This window comes from Choloepus didactylus, chromosome 9, assembly GCF_015220235.1.
Source record: "Choloepus didactylus isolate mChoDid1 chromosome 9, mChoDid1.pri, whole genome shotgun sequence".
Classification (NCBI taxonomy): Eukaryota; Metazoa; Chordata; class Mammalia; order Pilosa; family Megalonychidae; genus Choloepus; species Choloepus didactylus.
The window spans coordinates 60,664,073-60,683,792 of record NC_051315.1 but is presented as its reverse complement, the minus strand read 5'-3'; the positions used below and the strand labels follow the sequence as shown (position 1 = coordinate 60,683,792).

At 37.3% G+C, this 19,720-nt stretch overlaps 1 protein-coding gene and 1 pseudogene across 1 annotated transcript in view; both read left to right on the top strand.

Moving 5' to 3' along the window:
- The window catches only part of METTL8 (methyltransferase like 8), an 88,266-nt gene that overhangs the window by 12,392 nt on the left and 56,154 nt on the right, over positions 1-19,720 (top strand). The window lies entirely within an intron of this gene.
- On the top strand, positions 14,269-16,952 carry LOC119544449 (annotated as a pseudogene).

Below are 19,720 nucleotides of genomic sequence, written 5' to 3'. Positions count from 1 at the left end.
TTACTTAGTCCTCTAAAGATGACTCTTTAGATGGTCTGTAGTTTTTCAGAATAATGTATAAACAAGACTGTGACAAATCATTATTCTTTTGATCATATTCTTAGGATATATTCCTAGTAATAGAATTTTCCATCACATTTTTTCTTTAAAAATTTTAATGTGTTGCCAAACCTCCCTCAGGAACGGTCTCAGCTCAATCTAGCCTCACAGTTTGTGAGCATGCCTATTTCTGCACACCTTTGCCAAAATGGTAGTGAGAAAATTATCTCACTGTTGTTTTAAAATTGGTGGACTTTCCAAGATCCATGTCACCCCAGATAATTAATCTAAGGCATTAGTTCTCCTACCTTTTAGTTTCAGGACCCTTTGACACTCTTTAAAAATTAAAGAGACTCGCCAAAGAGCTTTTGTTTATGTAGTTCATATCTATTGATCTTTACCATATTAGGAATTAAACCTAACAAAAATTTTAAATATTTACAAAACAACTTAAAAAAATAATAGATCCATGCATATTACCATAAATTACCAAATTTTTATTAAAGTATTTCCAAAAGAAAATAGTGAGTAGAGTGGCATTGTTCTACAGTTTTGCAAATTTCCAATGTGTAGCTTCAAAGAAGGTGCCGGATTCTCGTATCTGTTTCTGCACTAAGTCTGCTGTGATATGTTGTTCTGGTTTATGTATATGAAGAAAATCTGATCTCACACAGATACACCGGCGATTAGAAAGGCAACAGGGAGAAGCTGTTAAGTTCACAGTAGTGGGTACAGGTTTCCCAAACTTCTAATTTTTGCTTAAAAGCTTGAATTTTATCAGTGGCTACAAATAATGTCAGTTGTTTTCCTGATAGTCTTATTTTGTTTATTTTTGAGAAAATGCCAAAGTAAAAATGGTGTACCATGAAAACAATTTTTACTGCTTCATCAAGATTATGCTTAAGTGAATCTGGCTTTTTCTTTTTCCTTTTATTTTCCCCTGTGAGTGCATGGTGGTGAAGAAGACAATGACCACCTTGATTCAGACTAATGTGCCAGCAATTGTACCCACTGTTGCTTGTCAACCATCAGTGCAAATATCAACAGTGAAAAAGGCAAATAGCATGTTAGTATTATTATTAAAATAATTCTTACCTCTATCAGGCCTTTGAAAGGATCTAAAAGGTTCCCAGGAATCCATGCATCATACTCTGAGAACCTCTTTTCTAAGGTAATTATAGTGTCCCATCCCCTCACCAAAGATAGGTTTGGGAGTAGTTTGTTACCCAATTCTGCCCAGTGAAGTATGAGAGCAAGTCTGCTGGGAGCTTCTGAGAATGTTTCTTCATTGCTAAAAAGAGACATAGGAAAGAGATAGTCCTGTTCTTCCTCTGGATGTTGCCATGGCAGTGCAATGCCAGGAACTGCTGCAGCCATTTTGTGACTGACACAGGGAACCAGCCTTAGGATGAAGGTGATGCTGCGAAAAGCAGGATGTAGAAATGGTGGGAACCTGGGTCCCTGATGACATTATAGAATTGCAGATGAGACCAGGCCTGGAACTTTCCCAACCTCTGACTTCCAGTTATGAGAAGAATAAATTTCCTTATTTTTTAAGCCAGGTTCCATTATTTGCAGTCAAAAGCATTCCCAAAAGACATTTCTCTTATTATTAGTGTGGTGAACATTTTCAGATATTTAGTGATCATTTGCATTTGCTTTGTGAATGCTTATTCATGACATTAGCCCATTTTCTATTGAAATCATTTCTAATTATTTTCTAGGCATTCCTTATATATTAATATTAATGCATTGTAATATTTTGTAGATATTTCCACAAGTCTTTAATAGCATATTTCCCATATATTTTTATATAAGCAATCTGTTACTCATTTTTTTCAGTTTATCACTTTAGTATTATGTTTAAAGGAGTCCTTTCTACCCCACTTTTTACTAAACATTTACCCACATGTTTTCTAGACCTATTGTGGTATAATTTTTTACATTTAAAAGTTTAATTCATCTGGAATTCATTTTGGTGTAAAATGATGTATAAGGATGTAACTTTTTATTTTTTCCAAATGGTAGTCCATTTTCTTAATACCATCCATTGAACAGGCAAACCTTAACCCATTGAGTGAAATCTAACTTTATTGCAAACAGAATTCATATAGATATATAGATATAGATATATAGATATATAGTTTTTTTTTGGTTTTTTTGTGTGTTTTTTTGGCTACTTTGTGGACTTCCTATTCTGTTTCATTGTTTTGACTGTATATTCTGACACCTAAGCCATGGCATTTTAATTACTCTTGGTTTGTAGTGTGTTGTAATATGTGGAAAGACAAACACAAACCCAGTCCCTGTCCCTACCCCACCACAACCAACAGCACTCATTTTCCTCCCAATAATTTCCTAGTATTTCCTGCATGTTCATTCTTCCACATCATCTTTAAAATTATTTGTTCAGGTTCCCCAAAATATTTTTGGAATTTTGACTGGAATTTCTTTACATTTATAGATGATTTTGGTGAGAATTTGTAAGTTTACATTATTGCATCTCCAGGTCCAGGAGCCCATGTTATGTCTTCTTCTTTATTAAAATTGTCTTCCATGTCCTTCTGTAGAGTTGTATAGTGTTCTTTGTAGTGGTCCTGCACATTTCTGGCTAAGTTTGTTCCTAGATAGTTCATACTGTTTTTTGTTGTGATCATGAGAGGGATCCCTCTCCCTGGGATATTTTCTTTTTGCTATAGATATTTTAATGGCAAGACAAAACATTTTTTAAAAACATTTAATTCATATTTCCAGATAATTTTGGATTTTAAATAAAGGATATCACTAAGGATACTATCATTTATGGTATTACAGTGTGTACTGTGTTAACTTGATTTATGAGGTATGACTGTTTAAGACTGTTCTAAGGACAACAGAACATACCAGAAGCTACATCTGAATGACTGTCCTTCCAAGCTGGTGATGTTGGGAGTCTATTCATTTATGGCAACAAGAACAACTTACTCTAGAAACAAAGGATATAATCCTAAAATAAAGGGGTTGTCACCATTGAGTTTATAAAAAGAATCTGTAGCTTGCTCTGAGGACATTATCTGAAAATGGAATTTCAAAAATGCTTTGCTATTATTGGAGTAAACAGTAGTCTCTTAAAGTGACTTACTTGAAGGGCCAACACTTACTTTAGTGCACAAGTTCCATTTTATAGCTGAACAACATTTCTTTATAGACAAACCTTAGGCTGTCTTGTGGCAAAGAGATGGGTGACAGGTTTTGTCATGTGTTTTGTTGTTTTAAAAGAATCATTATTTAATCAGATCATTTTTGTATTAAATAAGATTCAAGTTGCCCCAGGCAGTGTGGATTGGCAGTGTTTGAGCTGTTTGGGAAAATGGAATTTGCCAGTTTTCTAAGACCATTTAAAATAAACAAACACATTTCTTTTCATCCACATTATGGATTTAAAAAGCATGTGTAGACTAGTCTGGTATCTTAATCACCATTTCAAATGTTGTTCCTATAGAAAATGTGGTTCTGAGCTCTTAAAAATTGACAAATGATCCTAGAAGGAAGACTATTTATAAATTGAAGATTATTAAGATTTCTCTACAGGATACGGTCCTTGGAGATTATGACTAATAATTAATATTCTCAGTTCTTCTTAAGCAACTTGCTGTGGCATCATCATTCATGGAGTTTTCTAAATCACTCTTAAATGTATTGATTTTTTAGTTTATATAGTTTCTTGGTATACTGTTTATTATGTGTCTGATTAGGAATGATTGTACCCTTCTTTTTTCTTTGGTGAGGGATGAGATGGTGTTCTAATTATTTATTAATTTCATTGTGTGACTTTTTTTTTTATCCTTCTCAAGCTTTAAGGGGTACCCTTTAGAAGTGTTTCTGGAATTTACTAAATAATAATTTGCTTTACATTTGTGAAGCACTGTGTAGTTTATAATGTTCTTTGTAAGAGCTTGTAACTTGGGAATTGTCTCCATTTTACAAATGAACCTATACACTTAGGCAAAGTGACTTTCCCAAAAAATCCATGTAATTAAGTGGCTGAACCAGGACTTGAACTTGAGATTTGTTCTGTTCTTTGTTCAGTGTTCTTTCTACTATACAATCCACTTCATTGGTAAATTAGTCTTTCACTTTCTTGGGAACCTGGGATTATTTAAATAGCATGCTATTTACACTAAGAAGCATCTCAGTAGAAGGCTTGATCCTGTGGCATTCATGAAGCCCTCTGGAATTTGTAAGAAGAGACTGGATTAATGATAATAGTATTGTCAGCTAACATTTACTAAGTACATACCATGTGGCCAGCACTGTTACATATTTATTACATAATCATCTCCTTTAAGAGACCTATAATTTGAAATATTTTTATTAACATTTTATTGAGGAAATTAAGATTACCAAGGTTAAACATCAGCCAGAGATACGTGGCAAAGACTGGATTCAATTGAGTCCAAATCCTTTGCCTCTACCCTGAATTGCCTACCAAGGAGTATTGAGATGATTCTGCCCTTCTTGGGGTATTTCTACTATGAGGGAGGAGTAAGGGTAGAACTCTCTAGAACAGAATCTTCTAATACTGTATTTCCCAATCTTGAAAAGTATTTTAAATGCTAAATGTTAAAATTCTGTTTAAAGGGAAAAAAACATACAGACCTCTGGGATGACCAAAAATAATTTCACTGAATTGTTTCAAACACAAACCAAGGTATAATCTCCTGTGCACAGAGCTCTTATTGAACTACAAAATCAAAATAAGTGCATATACAACCCCAAAGCCAATAAAATTCAAAATAACAGTATTAGAATGTGACAGCTGATGTTTAACTGACACTAAATTGCAGCTCTCATTATGAACAAGGTGCTGACCACCACTCACAGGTTCTTTTTGAGTTTAACCCATCTGTGCCATTGTATGCTATGTATCCTCTCGATCCTTTGCCACTTTTCTCTATGCAGACTACTGCAGAATCTTTTTACAATATGTTGTGTACTCCAGAGGCATCATTTATATGTTATATCTGTGCTGCTTGTTGCCAACATGATCGTAAAAGCAAACACAGGCACTGAAATCAGGGAGCAGTTACAAGTGTGCTCCTATTTATTTTACTTTTAGATTGTCATCATCATAAAAGCACAGTAAAAAAAAAAATTGCCAAGGACGTTACTTGGAAAAACCCTGTTTTAAAACCCTGAAGTGCAAGGGATTGGGATCCATTGTATGACCTTCCGAAGATTAAAATGAGGTGGTAGTTGGGAGTCCATGTTTTAGCTCTTTGTCAAAGCTAAAGTGTTTCTCTTTCATAGGTATTTGTGGTCTTGTGGTTCTAGCCATCCTGTAAGAGCCTTATTTAAAGCCACATATCCTTCTCATTGTTACAGTATTAGTGTTTTTGTTACTAGGTGACATGGGTTAACAAACTTGGAAGACCTAATTACTAACCAGTCCTACTGTCTCTCTTCCCCTGCCGTTGTTTCAATTAACCCAGACTTCATCCACATCAAGTATCTCAGCCACCTCCACCCCTCCTACTCTTTCCACTCTCCACCTCTTTGTGTGTATTTTATTAACCAATCAATCTCATGGTTGTCAGTTTTATTCTCCCTGAATTCCACCACCTGAAATCACCACTATTTTCTCTTCTGCCAGTCTGGACAGGTCCAATTTAGGTCAAACCAAATATTTTGCCCTCAGACTGCAGGTGGTAACAGAACTCATACATAACTATTAGGTTACTTTTGGTTAAAGATAACAGAAAATTCAACTCAGATTGTCTTACACAGCATTCTGGTTTGGTAGAGCTGTCATGCAAAATACCACAAATGGATTGGCTTTTATAAAGGGATTTATTTGGGTAAAAATTTAAGGTTCTAAAGCCATAAAAGTGTCCAAATTAAGGCATCAAAAGAGGATACCTCCCCTGAAGAATGGCTGATGGCATCCAGAAAACCTGTTAACTGGGAAGGCATGTGGCTGTTATCTGCTAATCCTTTGTTCTGGGGTTCTGGTTTCAAAATGGCTTTCTCTAAAAAAAAATGGCTTGTCTCTCTTAGCTTCTCTGGAGCAAACTCTGGGCTAGCATCTCCAAACATCTCCAAACATCTCCAAGGGTCAGCATCAGTGTCAGCTCTTAGTTTCTCTCCAAAATGTCTCAGCTGCTCTCAATGTGTTTTGTCCTCTCAGCTTTCTGTGGAGCAAACCCTGGGCATGCATCTCAGAGCATCAGCAAGTGTCTGGGTCTGGTCTGGCTCTTTTTAATGGACTATAGTAAACTAATCAAGACCCACGCTGAATGGGTGGGGCCACACCTTGATGGAAATAATCTAATCTAAAGTATCACCTACAGTTGGGTGAGTCACATCTCCATGGAAACAACCTAATCCAAATATCCCACAAGATTGGATTAAAATTTGGCTTTTGTGGGGACATACTGTATCCACACACAGTAAAGAGAGTATATTGAATTAATAACTGAAAAATCCAGGATGAGACAGGCTTCAAATGAAACTTAATCCAACTGCTTGATGATGGGACCTAGTTTCTTTTTATCTTCTAACTATGGAGTCTAGCTTCTTGTTATCTTTCTTATATCTTTTATCTTTTATCCCAATTTTCCTTCCTCAGAGTCAGCTTCATCTTAAAGTTGTACTGTGCCATCATAAGGCCAGGCCCACTCATGACTTCAGGATGGCTTTCAGTAGCTTGAAGGGCTATTTGCTTCCACTTTCATGTATAACAAGTACATTAAATCACCTTTGTCCCCACATCTCTAGTGATAGACCTAAGATGTACTCTGTTGGATAGATTTAGTCACATGCTCCCCTCCAAATCAGTCATTGTGCCCAGAGGTTTGGAATGTGCTGATTGGGATGGTGCGGGTTATGTGGGTCCCCCTGGCTTCTCTGGGAACTCATAGATCCCAAGTCCATGAGCCATTGGAAGTGGGGAGTGAGTGCTGGGGAAGAAACCAATAAATGATCACTAATTTCAGCTGCCACTTCTGATGGGCTGTTTATTTGACATTCCTTTACTCAAATATTGTTAGTTTCCCTTCCCATAATTTCCCTTTCCCTTGTCCTCAAGTTCCCTCCCTTGCAGCCTCTTACTTCATAAAGAAGTGCACATGGGAAAGGACTCTTGACCATCCTCCCCTCCACTATAACTCACCTATTCTTATCCATCCTGACGTGTTTCAGAGAATGAGATTGTTCTTAACACTTGACATGGCTAAAATATTCTCATGTACTTATCTCCCTCTCTTCCTCCCACTTCTAGAAATTGGCTTTATCAGTAATTCCCTCTTCTTTACAGAATCTTCAGGGTTTTTGTTTTTGTTTTTTTACAACACTGTGTTGTCTCTCATTTTACAAAGATACTCAGATTCTTTGCAGCTTGACAACTACCTTTCTTTGACCCAGCTGATTCCTGATGATACAGCCCAACTTCTCTCTTTTCTTCTCCACTCCCTGTCAGAATTGTCTATGCTCACTACCTCAGTTTCCCCACTGCCCTATTTATTCCTCAACTCTCCGCACTCTGCTGGCAGAACCAGGATTCAAATCACTCTGATTAGGGCCATGGTTGCTTTCCTGGATTTCCAAAACGAATTATTTATTTTAGCCTCTCATCTTTTTATATTCTTTAGGATTTAATTCCATAAACCAGTTCCTCTTCCTCTAGTTGCCTCCTAAATGTCAGTAGTACCACAGGTTCCATCTGTTCCATTTATTTTTTTCTTGGTCAATTTCTCATGACTTCTAACTACCATCTTTAAACCAGAGAGTTGATTCCCAAATCTCTATCTCTAACACCAGGCACTCACTTGAACACTGTTTCCGACTACTTATTGGTGATATCCATCGATATCCATTTGAATGTATTTCTTAATGCATCACATTAAGGAATGTATTTCTTAAAATCTGTCTTGTGCAAACCACCCAGTATCTTCCCTTCCTCCTCTGTCCCACCATTATTCACCTTCTTTCTGAACTCTATCTTGAAAACTCTCATCGTTTACCCTGCTACTCTAGCCAGAAACCTTAGCTTGTATTTGGCTTCATTCTACTTTCACATTTATCTAGTCATTACAAAAAAAAAAAAAAAGAAAAAAAATTCATTGATTCTGCCTCTGAAGTGTGTCTTGAATTTGTCTCCTCCTTTATTCTCCTGGCCACTGTCTTCTTTGGCTTTCACCATTTCTGACTTAAACTTTTATTGTGGTAGCCTTGGACCTCTTCCTCTTCTAATCCATTTTTTATAGCGGGATCATATGTCAAGATTTAAAAAGCTACAGATACATTGATCCCAGAGCTTTGGTTTTCACTGGTCTGCTATAAGGTCCAATGATTTTTCAAAATACAAATCTGCCAAGGTGCTCACCTGTTTAAAACTCTTCAGGTGTTGGCATTACCCATAAGAAAATATTCATACTCCTTAATTTGGTATATAAATAAGGATTCCTCACCATCTGACCCCAGCCTACCTTTCCAGCCTTATAATCACCAACACCACCACCCCCCGAGACCCCTCACATTATAGGCTCTAGGCATACAAAATTACCTTTTTTAATAAATATAGTTTTGGATTTACAGAAAAATTGCAAAGATAGTATAGAGAGTTCCCATATACCCTATACAGAGTTCCCCTATTATTAACATTTTACATTAGTATGGTACATTTTTCACAATTAATGAACCAACATTGATATATTATTAGTAAAAGTTCATACTTTATTCAGATTTCCTTAGTTTGTACCTAATGACCTTTTTCTATTCCTGTATCCCATCCAGTATACCACATTGTGTTTAGTCCTCATGACTCTTTAAGGCTTCTCGTGGCTGTGGCAGTTTCTCTGACTTCCCTTATTTTTGATGACCTTGACAGTTTGGAGGAGTATTGGTCAGGTATTCATAGAATGTCCCTCAGTTGAGGTTTGTCTGATGTTTTTCTTATGATTAAACTTGGGTTTTGGGAGAAAGACTACAGAGGTGAAGTGCCATTCTCATCACGTGCTATCAGGATACATACTATCAACATGATTTATCACTGTTGATTTTAACCTTGATCATCTGGCTGAGGTAGTATTGTCAGATTTCTCCACTCTAGAGTTAACGCTTTTTCCCGTTTCCATGCTGCACTTTTTGAATGGAAGTCACTTTAAGGAGTGGGAAGTATCTACATAAATTACTTAATTCTTGTAATGGTAGATTTCTCTCTTCTCATCCATTTATTAATTTATTCAGTCACTTAATCAGTATGGGCTCATGTATAATTATTTTATACTTTGGGTTATAATCCAATACTACTTTATTTTCTTTGCTCAAATTGTTCCAGTGTTGGTCACTGGAAACCCTATTACTGGGCTCTTATGTCCCTTTGATATACCCCCATCATTGTGCTTGTTTGTTTTTAGCATTTCCTTACTTTCTAGCACTATGAGATGCTCTAAGTTCATCTTGTATATTTCCTGACCCCAGTCCTGGAATCATCCATTTCTGTAAAGAGCCCAGATTTATTTATTAGAGAATAGTATTAGAAACCAAGATCTGAGTGTTAGGTGTGCGTGTTGCTATTAGGGTGTCGTTGCTTCTAGGCTCTCTCTGCCAGAGCAAGGAAATATATGTGTTTACACTAACCCTTGTATATACACGTATGTATAAATATTTCTATCTGTAATCGTGTGTGTTTATATTAAGTAAACATGAGTTCATACTGGTGTCTCCATTTTTAACCCATTACCATGTGGATCATTTTAGTCTTCTCGCCTCACCTTTCTATAACCTCCCACTCCAAGAATAAGACACCTGGCTCCCACCATCCACTATTCCATTTATTAATTGTTTAATTCCAGTATATTTATATTGTGGTTTCAGAATTGTTAACCCATAACCCTATGGGAAACAACTCTTATCAACTAGAGCACAGTGCTTGTTACAGTTCCTATTGCCTTTAGTATTTGAGACTCCACTCATTTCCAAAATTAATTAGGTCAGCACCTTTTTTTCCAAATTATTTTTTATTCTTTGTATTCGCATATTGTTTTCCACATCTGTGCCTTGATTTGTGCTAATCCCTCTGAGATGCCCTGGCTTTCACTCTTATCTCCCCGGAATATTCCCAGTCTTTCTTCTGGGCCCAGCACAGATATCACTTCAACCATAAAGCTTTTCCTAGCCATCAACAGAATTAATCATTCATTCCGCTGTGCTCTAATAGCACCTTATACTTTACTACATATTGAATCAGGACTCTTTGTTTACCTCTCATTCTCCTTCAGTAGATGGTAAAGTTCTTGAGAGCAGGAACCAAATGGATTTGTCTCTGGATTCCCAGCAATTTAACAATAATGGATATTATATGTTAGAATCCTCTTGAATGAAAATAACAAAAAACCTAAAATATGTAAGATTTCTTTTTCTCATCTATCAAAAAGTCAGAGGTAGATGATAACTGTCATTCAATGATGGCATCAATAATCCATTTCTTTTCCTCCTCTACATGAGCATGAGTTGGTGCCAGCACTCTATCCTTTGGCACCTTTACTTCTGTAAGGAAGCAAAGACTTTAGCAGGTTTCTGCTTGTGTTCTATCAGCCTGAACCATGGTCGCATGGCTCCTCCAGCTGCCAGGGAAGGTGGGAAAGTGAATTTTTAGGGAGATTAATCTGTTGAATAAAAACAAGACACTGGAACTCTAAATAATCACCAAATTACTGCACTATCTAAAAAGCCACTAGGAAATCAGGATCTGTTTCCAGTTGGATCAAGTCTGAAAGTACAGAAGATCAAGCCAAGAAGCCTCTTCAAAACAAGTAGAAAAGTGAAATGACCCCAGTGGGAGCAGCGTCTGACTGTTACAGTTAGAAAGCACAGATATACTTTATGAGGAATTAACATACTCTTGCCACCCTGTTCATAATCCTAAATAATTCTTTATTGCTCTCTTGAAACTTTGAATTAATTGTTCTCATATGAAAATTATACCATTCCCATTAATTTTACTTTTCATTCTCTGGACCATTTTCTCATTGTGTTGTATCTCCTATGGTGTGGTAATCAATATATTACTTGATAGTCCATGGTACAGTTTGCCTTGCCTTTTTGCAAGTTATAACTAATTGTAGTTTCTGAAAATAGAACTGACATATTACTAATACCTCAGCTTATCTGAATACCATGTTCATTCATGGAATCCCATGTATTTCATGAAAATACATTCATTTGTATACTTTTATTTCCTGATATTTTCATATATAACATCCATTTATGACTTGAATTTTTCAATAATATTCCACTTCTGTCACAGCAGCCTTACTGCTACATTAGTCCAAACATGATTGAGTAAAACCTTTCATATAGGTACAGGGATCTCCTGCCATCTAGTGTACCTAGAAACCTCTGTACTAAATAGGAAAACAGAAGTATCATTAAGAGCAGAACTCCATTAATCTCATCCAGGGTGAGAATTGTACTAGAAGAACTTGTAAGGACTGATAAGACAAAGTTTGAGTGTAACTTAATATACTTAGTAACTCATCAAATTTGGTTTTAAGATCTATTAACACTTCCAAAATTACACAGACAAATGTGAAATATCAGGTAGTGGGTTAAAACAGATTTCATTTGGGTCCAGCATAATGTTTTTGAAGACAACTTCCATAGTAATTAGAATAGTATATACCTTTCATGTATTTTGGATTAAGGTAGCTTTGAGACAGCCTAATGTGGAATCCCTTGAAGAAATAACCTCTGAGTCCCAGTGGCCTCTTTTCTTGTCAGTAAGTACATCGTGTACCCCACGTTTGAGGGTGATCATGGAGAGCAAATACTAAGCATGAGATTCCCATTTTGAAGCTGCAGAGAGACTTGACGTCATAGTGTGATCAAAATGCTCTGCAAATACTTACTGTAATTATTGTTGTTGTTCTGTTCTTGCTAATAACCTTATTTATACCCTGAAATTATAATCATCCAAAGAAAGATTAAAACAAGATGTGAGCTGCCTGAACTGTTTGCCTCTTAGATGGTCACCCTCTGGAGTTCTCTGAAATTGCCAGGGTTAATTGAAGCTTCAGTTTTCACTGCAGTGTAGTTGATACTTAAGTGTTTCTTACCTGTAGGCTTTCACTATCCAAAACAGTAACAACAATAGCACTTTAATTTGCTCTCATTAATGCTAGCCTCTTAGGTAATATTTAGTGCAGTTTTATCTGGATCATGTTTTCTCCTCTGAATAAAACCTTTGTGCCAGCCTCCCAGCTGAGAAGAAAAGCTAAACAGTTACAAGGAGAAAAGAATGAGTGCCTCACTAATTTATTTATTTAAAGGATGCTCAGAAACCCAGAAACAGTGAAAAGGAGTTAACTTTTAAATGGTGGGTATGCATTTAGTGTATGATTAACAGTAGATTCTTTCCCTGGGCTTTCAGTGAGCTAAGACAACTGGGAATCATTCGTGGGGAGCCTTACAAAGATTTTTTGCTGTGAGCCAGCTAAGATTCACACAAACTTCAGTACTATTTGCTCCGATTCTTTGATGCTACTCTAGTAGTATTAAGATGTGAGAAAAGCAATCTAAGTATCAAGCTTAAAAAGCAAGGGAAATAAGTCCTTTGCCTCTACTCCTCCATAGCTGTGTGAAAGTAGAAGAATTGAGTATTAAATGTTATGTTGTTTCAGTAATGCGAGAACCCTTTGTGTTTTGAGATTTGAATACTGGGAAGGGAATGACTATACTCTTCTAAATCTGGGGACTGTGCCTTCCAAGGGCATTGCTTGCTATTTGATTAAGGCCCAAGAGAAGAGATATTGTTGAGAGAGATGAAGGGTAAAGAATGGAGAATGAGGATTGTGATCCTTCCTGTATATGTAGTGTACAAAAGTAGAGCACAGATGGGTGAATTGTATGGTTTAAAGTTGTTTAAATAAATTAAAAAAAAAAAAAAAAAGTAGAGCACAGGCTCTCAAGTTAGACTGAGTTCAAAATGCAGCCCCCTCAGTTATTAGTTAGATGTCCCTGTATGGATTGTTCCTCTGTAAAATGGGAATGAAAATCTCTTCATTGGGAATTGGAGGTTAAATAATACAATACATGTAAAGTGCTTAGAACAAGGCTTCCCACTTGATAAATATGTAACTTTTTTTAAAATTGAGATTTACTGGAAAGATAAATTGCAGTTGGTGCTTTACTTCCTAAAATATTTATTACATTTTGCAAAATATTTATTACATTTTGCAAAATATTGTATGGAGTGTTTCCTTTAACTAAAATCCCCCTTTGTATAATCTACTTAAAACTAATGCTCTACCAAAATAAAATTTGGTTATTTAAGGAATGTGTTTTTCTTGTGTGTAAGATGAAATATTCGCATGTATACAGTTACTTATTCTGGTAGAGTGTTATAGTTTCTTGGTATAGGAAAGCAGATATGTGAATCATTGTGGAAAGGGCTCCATTTTAGTGGAAAGCAAAGCATCTAGCCAAAATATGGAGATGGAGCAGAAATCTCTCTCCCACAGGTCTTCCTTCTGTACTGAGGCCTCTTGTTTTGCTACTAAGCATAATATAATGTTGGTAGGCCCAGAAAATTGATATTAAGGTCATCTTTTCCTAGACTCGTCATGTGCTGAACCCAAGTCATTTTATTCATTTGTTCTTATCCTTGCATTCTAAAATAGGCCCATGCCTCCCTATACCTAGAGCTGGCAAGAAGTCTGTCAGCATGTCATGGCATACCTCTCTGTGCATGGTAGCATAATAAATGCTACTGATAATGGCAATGTCAGTCGGATATTTGTATGAGCTTCAGTTCCTTCTGTTCCTCAGTGAGTGCTTTTGCTGGTTGACTATTCATGACTGGATCTTGATGATGAGATCTCAGAGCCATGGTACTAAAGTCATGCTCATTCTATTTCACTGTGACCTTAACAGGACTTGAGGAAGAACCACCATGATAACTAGGTGAGCTGAAAGTGAAAACCTGCAGGCAAAGTACAAGAAATGCCACTTGAGTATATGGACAAGAATTTGATATGGCGTAATTAGTTTGAGTTAAATTGAGTGGTCAGGACCACCAACACTTTCAGGTTCTCACACCTATAAATAAAAACTCTGTCAAGTACCCAGCCAAGATTTGTGGAGATTATTGTTGCCTTTTTCATACTTCTGTGCTCTGAACTGGAGTAACCCAAACTATCATTCATAGCAATTGGAGCCCACCAAGCTACACGTGGAAAACTCTTCCCCTTTCCTCAAGTTACACTCCTGACAAACACTTGATAATTTGAAACTATAACTGGAGACACTAAGTCTATGGTAAAGCTGCAATGTTACATGTGGCCAAAATTCAAACTTTTATTTCACACAAATATACTATTTATCAGGGTTATGCTGACCTCATAAAACAAATTAAGAAGTGTACTCTCGGTCCGCGGAGACGTCGGCCATCCTGAGCCCTGGGATGGCTTCCACCCCAATGGCCGAGTAGGGTCCGGCGAGGCGCAGGGACGCGACGCGAGGCCCGACACTGGCCCAGGGCGGCGTTGGCGGGCCCGCGGGCCCCGCAGCGCGGCGAGCGCAGAGCAGCTGCGGACCTGGGCCGTTAGCGACGGTCCTCGGCCCCCGCCTACCCCCGGCCCTGGTGGAACGCGAGGCCACCAAGCGCACCCCTGCCCGATTGTAGTTGCCAGGCGACCGAGCCGCTGGGGACGCCCGCGGAGCTGCAGCCCAGCCCAGGTTGACGTTCCTGGGCCCACCCGCGCCCTGCGCGCCCCGCGCTCCCCGCCGGCCGGCGCCCGCTGCCCTCCTCCCGTTCTGGGAAGGCCGGGTCTGAAGCGGCGCCTCTCAAGCCAGCGGTCCAGGGCGCGGAGGCGCCCGGGCCTCGGCGCACTAGCGCCCTCGCAGACGACGTCGGGCAGGACGCGGGGGCCCCTTCCATGACACACACCTTCAGTGACACACACCTAGGGCAGCACCACCTGCTCAGCAACCTCCTCCCAACTTCTTCCATCTCTGGGCTTGGTATACAGCAGGATTTTAAGGAGACAGAGGAACAGCTACAACAAAATGGGAAGAAGAAATAGTGGGAACTGCGGTACCACCCTACCTATGTCAGACACTCCCATGATAACTTACCGCACTGGAATTTGGATTCAGAAGTACCTGTTCCTGGAAATGAAAACCTCCTGCCTGGAAGGGATAGTGCAGCAAGCAGGTGGGAAAATTAACAAGACTTCTGCTGCTTTATAGAACCATTTGGAAATTCCACTAGAGCAACTGATAGAACTTAATTTGTCAGAGCTGGCTTACAAAAGAACCCAGAATAATAAACAAGGGATATTTCAGTTATGGACTTATCCTTTTAATGAAGAAAGCACCATGGAGAACAGAGATTTCAAAAAATCTTCAGTGGAAACTGACTTTAATGTAACCAATAAGCCCATAAAGCTCTTCACTCAGAACCGCTTACTAATAGACACTTCAGTTGAGAAGCAAGTCTGTACCTACCCTGAACTACAACAAGAGATGCCATTAGGTCTCTGCTGGCCCTATGCTGATGGAGACTTTTTTAAAGGCAGAAATGATCCTCATATTAATTCAGTTTCAGCTATAGAAAACAACAGTGATGAAACTTTTTCTGCTCCAAATTGGAATTTGAAATATGGAAACAGCAGTGTGGAAGAAAATTTAACAGATGAAAGTGATTTTTCAGAAAATGAAAAAACAAATGATATTTTACTCAGCTATTTTAAAAAGATGGACCTGAACTTAAAGCCAGAAACAATAGAAAATGTTGAAGAATCTTTCACAGAGGAGCCAAGTGAAGTATTTCCATATCCTGATTTTCTCCCACCACCCTTTAATACTCTGGACTTGCACAAATTAGCCCTCTCAAAATCTGAAAATTGGAAAGCAACAGTGGAGCCCCCAGAAAGCTCTATTGGACACTTGGTAACTCGTTTACTGGAAATGGAAAGAATACAACATGCGACTATACAAAAAGAGAGGCCAAGACTACAAACCAGCTTCTTCTCTCTAGCAGTTAATGAACGACTCTTATCCTTCAAAGCTATACCCAAAGTGAAGTCAAAACTTTCTCATTCTTTCAGTCTTCAGACATCTTATGTAGCTAAAAGTCAAGAAAAAAGAAAAAGCAATTCTGGTTCTTGCAAGATTGAACAAAATGCTTCAAAATGGAATTTGAACCATGCTGGAAAGTACAAATGGAATACTAGACCACTATCTCTAAAAAGTTCATCCATCACAAAACAATTTCTTGCACCTTATAAAAACTTTAAAAATCCCAAGAGCTCCATTTTAAATCCATGCCAAGAACTCTCAACCAAGCCTATTGCTGCCCAAAAAACACAGTTGGTAAAAATGATCTCAGCATGATGTCTGCCACCAAGGTTTCCAATACCAATTTCACCCTGTACCTTTGTCTTTTCCTGAAAATCAGAGGGAAGAAATTAAGCCACCAAGGACCAAAAAGAAACTTTACAGAAAAAATGTGATATTGAACAGACCATTCTATATTCAGAATTTGAATTATCATCTTCATTTATAGCAAAGGATAAATGCTCACCCATTGACCAAAAATAATCCTTTTCTTTCATATATTTTATCATGAGCAAACCTATTCCAAGAAGCCCAGCTAAAATATGGCTCATCATTCCAAAATACAGGTATTAAATGCACAGACACACACAATTGTTTAATGTGACATGGAGGGAAACTTGGGAAAATCGTCGCAGAGATGTATCTATGCAAATTCCAGGGCTTCTATAATGAAATATTTGACAATCTTTTGTATGTTATGTTTCAAAGAAATGTTTCGCTTAGTAAACTAAACCATCATATTCAAAAGATTGTTCTCTTGTTGTGATTATTTTCCAGTATACTTCTATCAATAAATGGTATAATTGGGAAAAAAGAAGGAAAGAAATATTCTTTTCTTCTATGTTTTCTGAAAGTGTTCCTCTAAGATTGGTGTTATTTTTTCCTTAAATATTTGGTTTTCATTATGAAGCCATCTGGGCCTGAAGTTTTCTTTGTGGGAAGGTTTTTAAAATGTGTTTTGTTTTTAATTACACATTGAACTTATTTAATAGATTCAGGGCTATTTCGATTTTTTTTTCTTCTTGTGTTGCTTTGGTATGCTGTGTTTTTCAAGGAATGTGCCTATTCATTGAAGTTGTTGAATTTATGGGCAATAAAATTGGTAATAATATCCCTTTACTAGGTTTTCAATGCCGGTAGGGTATGTGGTGATATCCTTCTTTGTTCTCGTTCCTGGAAATTTCTGTAGTGCAAATGTTTGAGATCAGTCTTGCTAGGGGTTTTATCAGTTTTATTAATCTTTCAAAGATACGGCTTTTGACTGATTTTCCCTGTTTTGTCCGTTTTCTATTTCATTGATTTCTGGTTTTATTTTTAATATTTCCTTCTTACCTCAGATTTAATTAGCTCTTTTCTAGCTTCTTAAAATAGCAGCTGAGATCACTGATTTGAGCTCTTTCTTCCATTCTACTACAGGAATTTAAAGATATAAATTTACCTCTAAACACTGCTTTATCTGCATTCCACAAATTTTGGTCTTTTGAGATTTCATTATCATTCACTTCAACTTCAATTCTATTTTTTAATTTTCTTTAAGATTTAATCTTTGGAAATGAAATAAGCTTCAGTAGCAGAGAGATTCCAAAAGGAGCCGAGAGGTCACTCTGGTGGGCACTCTTACGCACAATTTAGACAACCCTTTTTAGGTTCTAAAGAATTGGGGTAGCTGGTGGTAGATACCTGAAACTATCAAACTACAACCCAGAACCCATGAATCTTGAAGACAATTGTATAAAAATGTAGCTTATGAGGGGTGACAATGGGATTGGGAAAACCGTAAGGACCACACTCCCCTTTGTCTAGTTTATGGATGGATGAGTAGAAAAATAGGGGAAGGAAACAAACAAACAAACAGACAAAGGTACCCAGTGTTCTTTTTTACTTCAGTTGCTCTTTTTCACTTTAATTATTATTCTTGTTATTTTTGTGTGTGTGCTAATGAAGGTGTCAGGGATTGATTTGGGTGATGAATGTACAACTACGTAATGGTACTGTGAACAATCAAATGTACGATTTGTTTTGTGTGACTGCATGGTATGTGAATATATCTCAATAAAATGAAGATTAAAAAAAAAAAAAAACAAATACTGTGGTACTGGAATAATCATAGACATATAGACCAACGGAATGAAGTTCAGAGTCCAGAGATAAATCCATACCTCTATGGCCAGTTGATTTTTGACAAGAGTGCCAACTCCATTCAATGGAGAAAGAATAGTCTTTTCAACAAATGGTTCTGGGACAATTGGAAATCCACATGCAAAAGAATGAATGTGGATCCCTACCTTTAACCATATACAAAAATTTAATTCAAAATGGACCAATGACCTTAATATGAGGGCTAATACTATCAAACTCTTACAAGAAAACATAGGGAAATATCTTCAGGACCTTATAGTAGGCAATGGATTTTAAATTTTACACCAAAAGCATGAGCAACCAAAGAAAAAAATAGATAAAATTGACTCCATCAAAGTTAAAAATGTTTGTACATCAAAGGACATTTCAAGAAAGTGAAAAGATATCTTACAAAATGGGAGAAAATATTTGGAAACCAAATATCTGATAAGGGATTAATATCCAGAATATAAAAAAGAACTCCTACAACTCAACAACAAAAAGCAAATGAACCCAATTAAAAAATGGACCAAGGATTTGAATAGACATTTCTGCAAAGAAGATATTCAAAGGGTCAATAGGTTACAAAAACATGTCTACATTATTAGCCATTAAATAAATGAAAATTAGTACTATAATGAGATACCACTTAACACTCATTAGGATGGCTATTAAGAAAAAAAACGAAAATAAAAGTGTTAGCAAGGAGGCAGAGAAATAGGAACCCTCTGTACATTGTTGGTGGGGATGTAAAATGGTGCAGCCACTTGGAAAACATTTTGGCAGTTCTTCAGAAAGTTAAACACAGAATTACTGTATGATCTGGCGATTCCAATTCCAAAACAACTGAAAGCAGGGACCCAGACAGATAATTGTACACCAATGTTCATCACAACATTATTCATGATAGCCAAAAGGTGGAAGCAAGCCTGTGTCCATCAACACATGAATGAATAAACAAAATGTAGTATATCCGTATATAATGGAAAATTTATTATTCAGCCATAAAAAGAAGTGAAGTGTTTGTACATGCTATAACATGGATCAACCTTGAAGATATCATGTTGAGTGAAATAAGCCAGACACAAAGGACAAATATTATATGATTTCCCTCATATGAAATACTTAGAATAAATAAATTCTTAGATGTTGAAAGCAAAATTGTGGTTACCAGGGGGTGGGGAAAGGGAATAATGGGGAGTGTGTCGATTTGAATGTATTATGTCCCCCAGAAGAAGTCATATTCTTTGATGCAGTCTTGTGGGGCAGATGTTTTGGCGCTGATTAGATTTGCATGGAAATGCACCCCACCCAACTGTAGGTGACACCTCTGATGAGATATTTCCATGGAGGCATGGCCCCACCCATTTAGGGTGGGCCTTGATCAGTGGAGCCATATAAATGAGCTGACGGACAGAGGGAACTCAGTGCAGCTGCAGCAGTGAGTGACATTTTGAAGAGGAGG